The sequence below is a fragment of the Camelus bactrianus genome, chromosome 35, assembly GCF_048773025.1.
Source record: "Camelus bactrianus isolate YW-2024 breed Bactrian camel chromosome 35, ASM4877302v1, whole genome shotgun sequence".
In the NCBI taxonomy this organism is placed as follows: Eukaryota; Metazoa; Chordata; class Mammalia; order Artiodactyla; family Camelidae; genus Camelus; species Camelus bactrianus.
Genome location: NC_133573.1, coordinates 14,828,494 through 14,844,829, shown reverse-complemented (window position 1 = coordinate 14,844,829; position 16,336 = coordinate 14,828,494). Strand labels below are relative to the sequence as shown.

General features: G+C 51.7%; 1 pseudogene; it reads right to left on the bottom strand.

The window, feature by feature from the left end:
* Positions 1–1,927: 1,927 nt before the first annotated feature.
* Positions 1,928–16,336, bottom strand: part of LOC123614468 (histone-lysine N-methyltransferase SUV39H2-like) — a 113,023-nt pseudogene continuing 98,614 nt past the window's right edge.

Genomic DNA, 16,336 nt, shown 5'->3' with positions numbered 1-16,336 from the left:
TGCAAATTCTAAGTGGCAATCTGGACCCAGTCAGGTTGTGCTAATCTGCACATTAATATCTGTCCTCAGGCCAGCCTCAGCTCTGGAGAGGGAGCCGGTGGGGCCAGGAATGGGGACTGGGGAGGGAGGAAGCAAGCGGGGCAGGCTGGAGGGGGCCTGGAGGGGCCTTGTGGCCCAACTTGACAGAGGTGTGTCTATAGTGGAGGAACTGGACTGCACCTCGGTTCAGCAAATTCAGTCCATGATCAAGGCAGGACCTGGATGCTGGCCTTTTACCCCTTCTGGTGCCTGAAGTTCCCTGGGCCATGTTGGAAGACATGCATGGAAAGGGCTGCTGAAGAAGCCTTGGCCCAGAGAGGGAGCTGGTGCTGACAACAGCAGAGTGAGGGAGGTGGGAGAAGTAAGTGGACACCATCACCAGACACTGGCCAGACAGGGCTACTGTCATCCCCCTCACAGTGATGAGCATCTTTTGGGTGGAGGAATGGCAAAGGAGCCCCTCCTGGTTTACATGTTCCTTCCTGGACCGGGGCCCATCTTCCACACCCAGAGAGGTGGCCTCTTCTTTCTGCTTGTCCCAGAACCACTTGCCCTCTTCAGTGGGCTTGTATCCCCCATTCTGTACTCATGAGTATGGAACCATTCATCTCAGATTTGCCAGGTCAACCTCGATCCCAAACCTTCCCTCCCTCTGTCCCTGTAGATACAGTTGTATTTGTGAGACTGTGTGTCGGACTTTTATGTTAAGAAAATAATCATCATTTACAATAGGTTCAGCAATGGGGGTAGTGATGTCAAGAGAAAAGTGGGAGCTGGGTGCAGGGGCCTCCCCTTACCTTAGCTGGTCCACACACTCAAGACAGTGGCCATCTGACCCCGATGTGTCCCTTGCCTTCCAGCTCCCCAACCTGCGACCCCCCTCCTGCTATGTTCTGATTTGATTCCTTCTCCAAACAGCCTTGTGCAACAAACCTTCTTGACATTCTGTCCAGAGTGCTTTTCTGTCACCTGTTGCCACCAACCAATGTTTCTCTGATCGTTCCATGTGTGAAACTTGTTTCTCTAGTTATATGGGGAGCTCTCTCCTCCACGGTACATGGCAGGGATCAGGCACGTGGCCTGGGTTCAATGCACACGTATCAGTTTTCCGAAGCATTTACATCAGTTAACACCTTTCATCTTCACTCAAGCCAAGTGTAAATGGCCAGGCTTACTTCCAGACACTATACTTGTAGCACTCAAGTGTGGTAATTTATTGCTGCTTCACAGGTTTAGGTTTAGGGATTCACTTACTTAACCCAAATAAACTAAACTTGCAATTCTGAAGATGGCCACCAGGTGATATGTGCCTTGGTATATATCTTGGCTTTGTGCATATCTTCTGGAGACCATGAATTAGTGTAATTTGTCTTTCTTACCTTTCCACAAGTTTTTTTTTTTAATAGTTTCTATTTTATTGCTTAAGTTCAGCTTTTTAAAAACCTAAGGGTAATGCAGGTATTTAAAATTGCAAAGGCCCATTACATTTCTACTAATGAAGACAAAATGAGTTTACTGAAAATAGACATTTTCCCTTTGCCCTCTGGTTTTACATTTTTAACATACAGAATAGACAGGTCAAATAACTAGACTGTAAAACACTGACTTTTTTAAAAAGAATGTTACAATTACATCTTTGATCCTGTGACAATTATAATTCAAAATAAATTTGGCCACTGGGTATTTTGAGTTAGTCTATGTGACCCTGTGTTCCTCTCTTCAGAAGTATCAGTAATGCATTTGGCCAATAGCTTGAAACATGAATTGTAAATTAACACAGTGCATAATCTTGGTAATATGAAGAGAGTCCCCAATTTTTTTTTTTTTAATGTTAACATTAGAAGAAAAAAAAAAGCTACAATCATCATCAGCTCTATTTCCTGAAAATTCAGTTGAGGTAACCTCTGCAAGTCACAGCTCCCACATTTGCACACAGTTCTGACCCTCTTTTTGGCTGGGCTGTGGTCAATAGAATCTTTCATTTGATAATCAGAAGTGAGCTCTTCTCCAGCATATATGGTTCTCGTGGAAAATAATGCTATTCGGGGAAGACGGGTATCGAGGTTATCAATGAAAACATAATGGCAGGTTGCAAAGAACTGTGATTTTCTTTTAGAGTTACTGCTTTGCCTTTCTGTACCTGAGATAAATAATTAAGCTTGTCATTAGAGAATTGCTGAAGTAGTAATTGGCACTTGAGATTTTGAAAAGTTTCCCAAGTATCTGTAGAATCTGGCCATCCTTTCCATTTTACAAGATAATATTCTATATCCTTTACTACCTTGTAGTCACACGAGTATTCCACCTCATAATTGTTTAGATTCCTTTTGGTAATTCCAATCGATTTACATGTGAGCTTTTCTTTTCTACATAATTCCTGAAGAGTATCAATTGAAACTAGGCAAGGCACACACCAAGCTACAATAAGAAAATAGAATTCTTTACTAATGAAATACCTACTCAATTAAAACAAAACAAACACAAACAAAAAATTAACAAAAAAGAGGAAAAACTTAAGACTTCTATATCCCCATCCTTCAACTGGCAATTTTATAAGACTAAAAATTCACATGATAAGAAACCATTTACATGTCTTTAAGAAAAAGTTAACCATTAAAGAACTATTTTGGTGCATTGATCTTCTTGGATTTTCTCATGGGCCTCTACCCTACTATGTTTAACTGACGTCAGTTTTTACTAGGCTACCTGAACAAAACATATCCTGTCTGTAAGTTTTCATAAGATTACATATAAATGCAAAGGTCAAACTAGTATTTCTGACTTTTCCATTGTATTCTACATAGAATTGCTGTTTTAATAAAACACAGATCTTAAGGAAATATTCATTATTGTAAGAAATACATCTTATATATATTTTAAAATAATCTTGTGGTTTTGTTAAAAAGTAACTTTCCCCTTTGATCCTAATTGAACAGTAAGAACTGAAATCTAACTGAGATGTAACCCTCCAGTTACACACTCATATAGCATATGGCCTACTTGTCCCACTTCAGAAAGCTGCATGAGATTTTAACTTCAACTTTGCTCAAGCTGCAATGTATTATTATTAAGGTAATTAAACCCAAAAGTTATAATAAAATAGCCAGTACATTGATTTTTGTAATAGTCATTTCCTGTTTTGTTTTTAAAGCCAAGAATGGCAATATACAGAGTGTTCAATTTACATAATCCATAAACCATGCCGGAAGAAAATCAGACACACTCATCATCAACCTCACAACCTCAGTGACTGTGCTGTAAGATTTCATGCTCAAATACCTGTACACAGTGTGCCATTACTGCGTTTAAAATGTTAACACAAACTGATGTCTAGAAATCTGCAATAAATTTGGCTTTACGGCTAATGCTATGATAAGCACCAGAAAAGATCAAGGGTCCTCTGCCCCAGCCACCTAGCTACATGATTTCAGTGAGGTTTCCATCTTTCTGGGCTTCAGATTCACTGAAAAAAAGTGAGGGATGGAGTAAACTGGGAGTACCAAACAAAAATCTATCAGTAAATGCAAGCCTGACTTGGTAGTGGTGATAAACCTTTTGTTTTGGGGTAATTTCCAGTGAAGAGAGAACAAAGCCATTCTTACAATAGCCTTTCCTCACCCTCCCCAACTCACACCCGGACTTGATGTCAGACACCCTGCAGCACGATTTCCATCAACGCCCCTGCCTACAGAGGATGCATAATTCTAGATTAAGAAAGTGTAAGATATTTTCCAAAAAAAAATTGGGGGAGAGGTTGCTTGGAGTGGTGATTTAGGGGCAGGGGAGTGGTGAATCGAAAAGACCCTTTAAATCCCTTCCATTTAAAAAACATATATAAAATAGATAAACAAGTTTATACTGTATAGCACAGGGAAATACATTCAATAACTTGTGGTAGCTTACAGTGAAAAAAGAACACAAAAGGGAATATATGTATATTCATGTATGACTGAAGAACTGTGCTGTACACCAGAAATTAACACAACATTGTAAACTGACTACACCTCAATAAAAAAATTAAAAAAAAAGACTTCAGAATGTTTTGTGTAAAGTTAACCTCATTATGCTGACTACATTCAGAAGAGGTGCCTCTTGACTACCTACTGGCGGGGGGGGGGATTTGTCCGCTGTTCCCACCCTTTTCACCTAGTCTAAGTACCATCGTGAGGATTCAAGACAACTCTAGACAGAAACGCTATCTTTTGAGAATAAGAAAAATTGGGAACTGCAAACCCCTGGTAACAATTCTGATTGTCACCAGGAACGTAGAAGAAGAATTCATTTGTAAGATTAAACATTTCACGACCACCACAAAACCTTTACACTAGCTCACCCTAAACGATAGTGGAAGAAAAGTTGGGGGGAAATGAATCCATCATCTATGCAGAGAGGCACAGTGCTGGAAAACACCTTTAAGTTCTAGAATACATTGAAAGTTCTAGTTTTTCAGGGCACTCACAAACACGTTCAGCACTGAGTTCTTTGGCGTCCACATAAAAGCCGCGCAAGTTCCTGGTGGGTATAAAAAGCCCCGTAAACCAGGGCTGCAGCCTCCAATACCCATTACTGGGGTTTCGTCAACAGGGAACTGAACCTCCTAGTGCATCCGAACTGGGGGGTATCCTCGCGTGTTTCCCTCCTCGGCGTTCACACCTCTGCCCTGATTTCTGTGCGGCCACGCTCACACCACCAGGCGCGTCCCGCTCCCCAGGGAAGAGGCGAGCCCGATTGCAGCCCGTCCCGCTCAAACCACCACAAAGGCATCCAGCCCCCCACATGCCCACTGACCTCGAGCCACGCAGGGATCCACCCGGGCCCCCCGAATACCTCCACACAGCAGCTGGGTGGGGAGGGGCCGCGGGCCCAACCGGCAGCCGGGGTCGGGCCACCGAGTCCACTGGACAGCAGCCTCCACAAGTTTAATTTACCTGCTCTTACACTCCTAGCATATCCATTCCTATCCCCGAAAGGGTGTCTGCTGTGGTAGGACTGACAAATAGACCAAGAGGATGACAGTATCATGGGATGTGTGTTGAAGTAAACCAAGTGTTCCCGGAAATGTAGAGAAAGAAATCAGTTCAAGGAAGGGGAAGCCTTCACAGAGGAGGTAACACCAACGTGAGGCAAGTAGGGAGAAAACAAGAGTTTGTCCCTGGGAAGGGAGGGGCCCTCTGCAGAATGAGAAGTCAGAATGCGCAAAGGGATAGAGGTGATGACAGGGGAGGGATGAGAAGTGATGTGGCTGGTGGGAGAGTTTCCCGGAAGAAGAGTAGGAGTCAATGGGCTGGACCACTACCTCCTGGGCTAGACCATCAGCCTTGAATACCTTCCCTTCACCTGCAGGCAGTGTGGAACATATCAAGAAAGTGGTGAGTGTTTTATGACTAGAGAAGCAGTTCTGGGGCAGAGTGGGTGAGAGCTGAGCGTGCCGGCCTCATTTGGGAGCTGAGCTGGAGCTGCAGGGTCCTAGGGAAAGATGGAGGAAGGCCAAGAAGAGATGCAGAGAGGCAAGCCTGGGGAGGAGAGGGAGGACCGGAAGGTCAAAAGAGGGATGGGTGAGGCAGAATCAGCATGGATAACTGAGCTGTCCTGATCTGTAGACAGTGCAGATCTGGAGACATTAACCAAGAAAGAACACATGCTTTCCCACTAATTATCCTTAGAAAAAGTCAAAATAGAACTTTTGATTGAATTAAATTAACTTGAACATGGCTCCATTAAACAGGAGATTGGAAAGTCTTACAAAACAAACCTATAAAGAAAAAACCACCTAGGTGCAATTCAGTCCCTTTCTCAAAAATCTTTAACTGTTATGGTCCTAAATAGTTTCTCTTTTCCTAAATCGTTTCCCCTCTAGGGTTTCAAAGAAGAAACCATTGACGGCATGCCCACTCCCCTTCACTCTGCTCTCACACTTCAGGGTGTGTACAGAGTTGGGTTCGGTGAATTCTCTTTGCGACAAAAATGTTTTATTGCCTCCGATAGACTAAGTCTGCACACTCTTGCAGTGACCTGAAGAAGAAACCACCAGGAGAAGAAAATGAAAAACGTGCCTCTCATCTGGTTCTGGGGCTTTCTCAGCTCTCAGTTTAAGTGGTGACATCAGAAAGACGGGGTGCCCAGGGTTCCCCCTGCTGCAGCTGGGGCTCTGCAACCCCTGGGCCCTCACGTGGGGATGTGTGGCTTTTGCTTTGAGATTCTAGCAGCTTAGGGACAGAGATGACCCCAAGTGTAACCAAGCAGGACCCTGTGGGGCATTCCAGGGACAGACCTCTCCCCCGTATCATCTGCTGTATATTCTCTCTGAAGTACATTTCCTGAATTGTTTTACAGATGCTAAAACGTGCTCGGCAAATGGAAGAAATTAACGACCAGGACCCCATAGCCCCTAGACCTGGAGTTGAAGGGTTGATATCATTAACCCTTGTGACACCACCCTGTTACCTCACCATCAACCAATCAGAGCACTGTGCACGAGATGACTACACACCCTGCGACTCCCTCCCTCACCTGGTCTTTAAAAATGCTTTGATGAAACCCATAGGGGAATTTGGGTATTTTGAACATGAGCTGTCCCAGACTCCCTGTTGCAATAATAAACGTGCACTTTCCTTCACCACAACCCAGTGTCAGTAGATCGGCTTTACTGTGCATGGGTGAGCAGACTCAAGTTTTGGATCAGTAACAGAAGTTCCTCTGGTCCCTTGTGCTGGGCGTTATTTGTGCCCAAGACCCTTCAGCAGAAAGCTGGGGGCCACTCCTCCTTTCTTGTCCTCCTACTAATCTCCACTTTGCCAGCAGCCAGGAGATCTGGGGCCAGCTGAGCCTCTCAGGGAAGCTGAACCCACACATCTGGACCAAGCCCTGCTCCGTCGGCCAGCGGTGGGTCAGGGGCCCTCAGAACCCGCCCCTGGGCACTGGCTGGCCTCTGCCTCTGTGGTCTGAGCCCTGGAAGCCCAGAACCACAGCCAGTCGACTGCTTCCTTAACCTCCAAGTCCCCCCTTGTCACCCAGAGGCTCATGCTCAATCCTGGATGCTCAGGATCCTATAGCCTCCCGAGTGCCGGACCTAAGTCTGAACCAGGTCCTAGCTGCATCTCCACCCCATGGGATGGATCCAGTTGCTCCTGTTAAATCTCTCTGGACAGACCAGAGACTCATTAGAAACTGGAGGACACTGGATTGGGCCTTTTCTGGCCTCCAGAGGCTGGTGGAATGGTCCAGGGCTGGCCACAGCGCTGGGTTCTTCTTGTTCCTTGGCAGCTCCCTGTGGGCTGGATCTCATTTGTGCAGCAGATTATCAGCATGTTCTGCTTTCCATCCCAGCCCTGTGCTCCTTCCAGCTCTAATCCCAGTAGATCTGTGCCTGCCACCCCAAATCCCCTTGCAAGCCAAGGCCCAGGCAGGGAGCCCTGGGCAGGGAGGGGCACGGACTTCTACAGCCGAGCACAGCCCACTCCCCAGATCCTCCTCTTTCCCATCAGATGATGACATTCTCTATACCACTGCGCTTGTCCCTGCCTTAATGCAACAACCCCTGGGGGTTATGGGCAGTTAGATAAGTGCTTTCCTGGGGCAGATGTTTGGAGCAGGTGGAGGTGGGGGACCATCTGAGGTGGGAGAGGGGGCTTTAAGGGGAAAAGGAAGGTGGGGATGAGGGGTCCACTCCTTAGCACACATGTCAGGCTTGATCTTAATGGTGCCAGAAGCTGTGCACAGAGATGGGGGTGGGGAATACCGTCCCCCTCCCGGAACGGGCCACCTGCTGGCCTCTGACCCCTGTTCTGACTCTGCCAGCTCTGATTTTCCTTTCTCCTCCTTTCTCTCTGCTTCCTCCTCCCCCACCCTCCTCCCTGGGCTCCTCTCTTCCTGCCCTCCCTCCCCAAGTACCAGCAGTGCCCCCATGTGACCCTGCAGGTTTCCTCTCCAGCTGTCCTGTGGTCAGGCTCCTCTCCTCTGGCCACACACCCTTTCAAGCCTGTTGCCTGATGCTCCTGAGGCATCTTGGCAACTGCTTCTCCACCTGGGGCAGAGTCAGCCCCTCGTGACAAGGCCTGGGGTCCTGTGTGCATGCAACAGTGTGGAAGCTGACCTGCCAAGTTCCTGATGGCCAGTTTAAAGTGAGAAGAGATACAGAGGGAGAGAGGGGTCAGTCAACAAGGTTGAGAACTGGAGACACACCTGAAATGCAGGGATGAATCCAGGTGCTCAGACGTGACAGGGACAGAAGAGGGTGCATGTAGGAGGTGGGAGGCAGGCTTCAAACCTCTCTCAAGCTGCCCAGCCCCACTCCCTGATGGGAACCCCCACCCACAGGCGGCCAAACAGGCGAGCTGCCGAGCAGGGCAGGGCCACAGGAATGCAGAGCCCCTCAAATTAATGGCTCAACTTTATGACAATGGAAATATTTTTTTAATTGAGGTTTGCAGCACCATTACACTGCTAATTTAATTATTCCCTATATTTTATCCATCACCATCTGATCCTCAGGAAGCAAATAGCTTGTCTTCTTGACAAGAAAGCACCAAATTGATCAAAAGTGTGCGTGGGAGGGGGGCTGGGCTGTGATTTGCTCACTGTGGGCAGACCTCTGGGTACCCAGGGGAGGAGGAGGGCAGGAGGAAGTGGGGAGCAGATGACTTACTCCCCAATTCTGCTCAGTTTGGTCACCTCCCATGAACCCATCCCCCACAGCTGCACAGTCACATCCATACCCACGCATATACCGTCACACACAAACTCTCACCCGCACACACCTGCTCTGCCGTATTTACACACATAGCCTCAAGTGCACCAGCAAAGCACTTGGCCCCACCCACGCCCAATCTGTCCCCCGGGCCAGGCGCAGGGAATCCACGCTGGTCCCAAACACACCCCACACTTGTCAGAGTCTCACGTGGCTGCCTTGCAGAGGACACTGTCCGGAAATGGTCTGGGTTTCTCATGCTCCCTCATGCTCCCTAGATCCTTCCGGGTGGGCCCATGGAGTGTTTGGGGGGTTGGTGCTCACTTTTGCACATGATGCAGGACTTCGAGCCTTCCCCATTCCCAGGAAGACGAACCAGCACCTCTCCCCCAGCCAATGCCCCAGGGTACCCTCTGCCTGCCCCTCAGTGGATGCTGGGGGCACGTGTCCGTGGGTGTGGCCTTTGGAGCCCACAGTGCCATTTATGGAGGTTCCCAGAGATGAGTGGCAGTTTCTCCACTTGATTCTTTGTCTTCTTCACTCCATGACACCCTGCTGGTCCCTGGAGCCCCGAGGATGAGAGAGCTGGCCCTCCTCCCAGCCCTGTCACTCACACCATCTCTTGGCCATCCCAGACTTGGCTTGATTTTCTAACAGTTTGGTGCAGGCAGGTCTTCTAGCCCCACCTGGAGGACAACTCTTTCTGGAGGGGGACTTGCTGGGGTTTCTTCTCTCTTTTCATCTGCTGGGCGTCCAGGGCCTGGCTGAGTCAAGGCTGATTGGCTGGGACAATCCGGCTGCTGGGTGAGTTGAGGGCATCTGTAGTGTGCCGGGGTCTGGCAAAGTTGCTGGGGAGCAAGGTTCAGCCAGGGGTGGGGGATGAGGTCAGAGTACAGAAGGAAGGAAGGAAGGAAAGAAGGAAAGAGTCAGAACAGATCCCCGTGTGGGAGGGAGCTGGACGCAGACTAATGGAGAGGAACGAAGTGGAAGTGAGGGCAGGTGGAGGGGGTAGGTGCCCGTGGTGGTACTGCCATCAGTCATTGTGAAATTTCCAGGTGCCCGGTGCAGGCCCGGCAGACCCCTGACCCAGCCTGATCAATCCTAATGGAATGGAGCAGAGGGGCAGCCGCCGGAGGGAGCGGGCCACCGTCCTCCCTGTGGTCCCTGTCCTTGTAGCCTTGTCAGCTGTCACGGCAGCCTAGAATGCACTGGCGGCCTGCCTCAGTCATGTCTGGTCTCGTCTGGCTGGACGGGCTGCCACCAGACAGGGGATACCAGGAGGAGAGGGCAGGGAATGGATGACCTGGGGAGAGGGCCCCCAGTCATAGCCATCGGTGGCCAGAGACAAAAGCATAAGGAACAGGCAGAGAGAGGTTTCTGGGCAAAAGGCCCCTGTACTCGAATTCACACTACTTTCCCAAGAGGGCCGTAGGGTCAGGGACCCCGAGCTGTCCCTTAACCACCAGGACACATGAACACATTGGCAGGAAATTGTCCCCTTTAAGGAGCAGCCGCCACACTTGTGCCTGCAGGAATTCACCCTGGAGTCCCTCTCTCTTCTCTGAAGCCCCGCAGCAGTGGCCGTCTGTTCTGTTTGCTCTGAACTGGGGTGGGGGCGGGTCCTGGGTCCAAGATGCACTTGACAAGGCCCCGTGCGCCAGCGTGGACTCTGTGTTCCAGTGGTCCTGTCTTTCAGTCTGGGTGGCCTGGAATGTTTCTGTCATGGCTGCGATCTGCTGGCCTGTCTGTCTCTCCCACCAGAACTCGGCTTCCCTTGGCTATTCCTCTCGAGGCCCTGATTCCCCACTTGGGGAGAAGAACCCAGCTGCAGCCCAATGGACACTGGCCCCAGGAGTGAGTTCTCCCCTCCTGAGCCCCCTCAGGCCCTGCACAGGGCCAGGCACACAGTCAGGGCTGGAGGAGAGCTGGTTTACTGAGTGTCCGATGAGGAGCAGAGGGAGGAGGGGACTCAGGTGGAGGCAGAGCTGAGCAGACGGGGTGTGGCTGGGGGAGTGGGGAGGCTTCTCAGCTGCACCATTCTCCCTGCTGAGCCCAGATCCAGGGCACAACTGGTCCCAAGGCGGCTTTTAGTGTGTGGAGCCAACAGCGGGAGGAGTGAGTGATGATGCCTGCATCTGGGTCACAGGAACCGAATTCGGGGGGCCCTGGGGGCTGGGGGCCTCTCTGCTCCCCTTCAACAAGGATTACTTCTGTGATAATGATCAGGCTGCACGTGCTCATCTCTGCTCATCACTGCGAAGGGGGAAGTAGAAGAGAAAAAGGTTTCCCTAAGAACATGCTGGGAGCTGAGTCCATGGGGGCTCCATCACCAGACAGGACGGAGACCCACATTGCCCGCCTGGCCACAGCTGGGACACAGAAGAAAGTGCTTAGAGCGCCTCCCTCCACCATCCTCATTTGAAGTCCTGGGTTTGCACTTGGCTATGTTTTGCATACGGGGCGACCACTAGATGTGCTGCTGAAATGCTTCTGTTCACAGGCACAGCCTGTGAGAGACACAGTGGAGCTCGGTGCGCGTCCTGTTGAATCTGGCCCCTAAGAACCCAGCTGAGCTGAGCGAAAAGAGGGGAGCCCACTGCAAGCTGGGGTCTGCCTTCCTTAAAACAGTAGGCTGTTTTCTGCATTTTGAAAATTCCTTTGTGCTCACAGGCAGATGGAATGTTGCCTGGCTGCTCTCCTGAGTGGGCCATTTCCCAGGAATTCCTGGTCCCCAATGCACCAGACCTGAATATGCAAAAACTCATCCTGCAATTCACAAGCTCAGACCCATCTTGTCTGTTACAGTGATGCATGTGTGTATACACAGACACGTACATAGACACACACACACACACAATGCATCTTCTACTCTTGGAGGGAGCCAGGGTCTCTGTTTTAGTACTTTCTGAAGAAGGTGATCCTTGAAGGAAAGAGTGGGTTCAAAGGGGTGAGGAAGAGGGAGGAGGCAGAAGACAAGCAGCCTGCTGTGCTGCTGAGCCTGTTTCAGGGGCTCTTCAGATCTCAGGCCAAAGTTGCCTCAGAGGGGATTCCCTGGCACTCCAGCTCGGACTGTCCCTTCCCTCTCTGCCCCATCACCTGCTTCATTCTTTGTAGTGATATTAAGAGGTGGGCTTTGGGGAGGTAATCAGGTTTCAATGTGGTCCTGATGGAGGGGCCATTGTGATGGGATCAGTGCCCTTATAACAAGAGACACCAGAGAGCTTGATTTTCTCTCTGCCATTTGAGTGCACAGTGAGAAGATGGACATCTGCAACCAGGAAAAGAGCCCTCACCAGGCAACCAACCCTGTCAGCATCTTGATCTTGGGTTCCTCAGCCTCTTGAACTGTGAACGATAACTTTCTGTTGTTACAGCCACCTGGTCTGTGGTATTTTGTTACGCCGCTCAAGCTAACTGATACTGGCACTATGTGTTGAATGAACACCTGGATTGGGGGAACAGAACAGAGGCTTGGGGAAGAGCTCTGTTCCTCTCAGGAAGACCCTGGTGTCCTACTACCTCCTGGTCAAGGGGTGACCAACTTAGCCTGGCAGCTAGCAGGGAAAGCCCGCCCTAGGCCACAGACTTCTTGGTGGATGTGCCTGGGACTTGCTCAAAGCCACTCAGAATGGTGGAAATCTGAGAGGGTATAAATGTTACCATCTTTGCTTTCCAGGGATTATCAGGCTTGCCAAGAATTCACCAAAAATCCCTTTGGAGAATCAGCTCTCTCCTTGCTTTCATCAGAATCTGACAGTAAATTACCTTTGGGGGTCAAACTTTCACCATCAGGAGGGGCTGTTCAGCCAGACATGGACAGAGTGGCTGGGATCTGCAGGAACCAGCACTCTTGGCACCCAGGCCAGGACAGTGTGGGCAAGACTGGACTTGGGCTGCCAGGGGTACCAGGGGAACATGCTGCCCGTGGAGGGAGGGCTTTGCCAGCAGCCTGAGTTTCTACAGTCCCTGAGGCACTCATCTGGGGGACAAGTCCAGGAGAGGCATGTGGGGTTGGGGTGGGGAGGTAGAAGTTTTTCTGCCAGAGGCTGGTTTTTGCAGTTGAGCCTGGGGAGGGGGGTTGCAGATTCCTTCACCTCCTAACCAGCAACTTCCCACCCCAGCCTTGGCATCTTCTGAAGGTGGGTGGCACAATGGGGAGCGACACATGCTGAGCACAAGTAAAATTAGTAAGTGATATTCCTTTATGTGTTTTTTTTTCTTTTTTTTCCCCCAACAACACTAACATTTGTGACGGCAAAGGCCAAGGGAATAAAAAAGGCAAAAACACCCCACCTCCTCAGAGCGCAGCGCCAGCGGCCGCCTCTGGGATTTGCATGACAAAAGCACTCCACAAACAGCAACAAATTGCCAGCTTGTCGGAGGCCGCGGGGCGCTCGCGACAACTGGTGCGCTCTCCGGGCAACGATCGGCTCCCGGGCCCGCAGAAGGGGCCAGCGACAGATGCTCAGGACCGGGGGCCGGCCGGCCTCGATGCCAACCGAGCTGCGATCGCGGCCCCAGCGCGGTGCGCAACCACTGCCGCCTGCTCGGGCCCAGGTGCGAGCGGCGCGGCGGCGGAGGGCGCGGGAAGAGAGCTGCGGAGGGGGTTGGGGGGGCAGCGAGGAGGGGCGGAGAAGGATGGGCCGGGGTGGGGGTGCCGATCGGATTGGGCTGCCCTTCTCTGGTTCACAGGCCGTCGCCTGCCCCCTAGACCTGGCCTGCACCTTAGGGCATTTGCCCCTGGCAGGCTGTGGGAGGGGCTCCCAGACGACAGGCCGCCCTCGGTCCAGCGTCCTCGCTTTTGGGCAGCCCGGGTCCCCCTTCTGGCCAAGTGTCCAGCCCTAAGGCTGGGCTGGGAGGGGAGGATTGGCCCCTCCTTGTGGCGGCCTGGCTCCCCCCACGTGAGGCCCAGGCAGATGGCTAGCCAGAGCTAAATTGATTCTTCATGATTTGTGTCTCTCCCCTGCCCGGAATGGGTAACTTTTCATTAGGGACACAGATGTCTTAATACCGCTATGCCAGTGTCCTCCCAAAGCAGCTCCAGCATCCATGCCACTCCATGGCAGACAGAGGTGGGGATGCGCAGGGGTGACTGGATGGGAGGCCTGGAGAGCCCTCGGGAAGTGTGCTGGCCCAGCAAGGTTGCTACCTCCAGGCCACTAAATGTGTGTGGCCCACTCCCTCACAGTGGAGTCCTGCCTGACCCTGCTCCAGCCACTGGGGCCACTTCCTACCTCTGGGTCGTGTGTGTGCTCAACCTTACTGCCTCTTCTGCAGCCCCTCTGGTGGCCCCTCACTTCTTCCCAGCCTCCCTGCCATTCCCATGGCATGACCCTAAGTGAGCTTCACCCCACTTCCAGGCCCTTCACTCCTGCTCCCAGATAATCCCCAAACTCCAGACCCCCAGGTCCATCCAGATGAGTGTGCTTCTGTAATGGAAGGTGGCACTCCAGCCCCACGGCCACGGGGGTTACCACAGCTGCCTGGTCTCGCCCACTGTTTCCCTGTCTAAATAGACCCTCACCAGGTCACCTCCCCTATGAAATGTCCACTCACTTCCCAGCAGAGCTGAGCCACAGGGGGAGGACAGAGATCACTCTCGTGGTGGCTTCTCTGTATCCGCACCCCACACTTGGTGCATAGTAGGTGCTCCCTGGAGGTGTATAGACAGAATGAGTGGCAGCGTCTTGGTTTCCTCACTAGCTATTGATCATTTTGGGATTAGGAGCCCCTCTCTAAGCTTCCCTTATAAAAGCATCAAGCCCCCTGAGAGGTCGGTCAGGGAGGGGGGAACTCTAGGGTCCCCATCTCCAAGTGTGACTGTGTCACCTGGAGGTTTCCAGCCCGGGAGGAAGACTCCTTCAGCTGCCTGGGGTCCTGAAGGCCAGTCCAAGCCTTTCTTGGTTGGTGGGGACAAGCTCTGCCTGCGGGGCGTGAAGATACCAAGTAGCACACACCAGTATCAGACCCAGCTCTGATGCACCTGCCTGCGGTGGTGATGCTCCCACCGGAGGAGACAGGAGCGGGCATCTGGGCACTCTGCCTTCCATGCTCCCCACAGCCCCTGGTGCCAGCCTGGGAGCCAAGGCCCCCAGCCCCAACCCACATCCTGCTCTCCTGCTGCCCTGCCACCTCAGGGACACCTGCAACTGCCTCTCACTCTTCCCCGGCACCTTTGTCCATCACAATTCCACCTGCTACCTCTCCCAGCTCTCATCTGTTGTGGTAAACCCAACCCACAGTTCCAGGCCAGGTCATGGACCTGTCTTATCTGTGAAGGTGACTTCTTTCTCTCCATCCAGACCATGAGCACAAGACCTCTGGCTTCTTACATTTCCTCCAGGGTCCAGCAGAGGTACACTTGCGTACACTTGCGGGATGCCTCCTGTGAGGCTGGAAGCTCCTCTGCTCCCCTTCCCTCGCCCCCACCCCACACACCCTGACCCCTGGCCTTAGATTCCCTCGTGCAGCGCACCATGCAGCCCTCCAGCAGGTGCTGCCAGGCTCCAAGAATGTGTGGTTATAAGATGGGAACCCAGCTTCTTGTCCTAGCTGTGCCCTTTTCCCATCTGTAAATTTTGACTGCTGAGAACATGCCTCAAGATGGTAGGTGGGATTAGGCTCTGAAAAGGATTAGAAACAGACAAACATATACAAGGGTGAGTCATGTCTCAAGGGCGAGGGAATGAGCAGCTAGGAGGGCAAGGAGCTTGCAGGGCTCACTGCTATGGTCCCTGCATTGAGCTCAGCTTGGTAGGTGCTTAGCAAACCCTGATGGAGGGAATGCACTGGCCCTGTCCTGCATTGCCCTTGTGAGAGACGGCAGGGAGGAGGCTGGTGGCTGGAGAGAGCAAGTGTCACTTGGGGGCCATGGTTGGGGTCAGACTGGGCCAGGGGAATTGGGTTCTTTTCCCTGCTCCTTGTGGGTTGTGATCCTGTGACTTCAGTGTCACCGACAACATGGCCAAACCACCAAGTGTTTCTCGCAGACAGCCCTCCCGGAGGAAGCCAAGAACACATCATTTCCTCCTTCCTGGGCATCTCCCAGGCACACTCTCCCTGCTCATGTCTTTTGTTTTTCTTAATTAAAGTAGCAAGAGCCAGGATTCCATCCCAGAAGGCGTGGCCTCGGGTCTAGATGCCTTCATTTTGTCTGTGCCAATGTAGTGCCCGCCTGCACTGGCAGCTGGATGCCAGGGCTCACGGGACCCAGTGGGGACGTAAGCGTGGGAGCTGTGACCCACTGCGGCTCAGCCCACGTGCCTCCCCACTGCCCCCATCACTGTCACTCCTTGCTTCCCACAAACCCTCACCCCTCCCAAACCTTACTGGGCCTCCGATCTCCCCTCTGCGATGTGGAGCAACCGTTCAGTGCTGGACGCTCAGCTGTGGTCCTCAACTTTCCGAGCTCCCTTAGTGCCTGCGCACCCAGCCCCTCACCTCTCCATTCAAGGAGTCCGAGTTGCATTCATTCACAGGGAGTCTTGGTGGACCTTTCAGTCCTTCAGGGAGATTTGCAGGGTCCTATGATGTGCCTGGTGCTGGGCTGGACAAAGCATGGTCCCTGCCCTCCAGAGTTTCCAGTCTAAACTGGGCAGGGGCAGGAGCGAT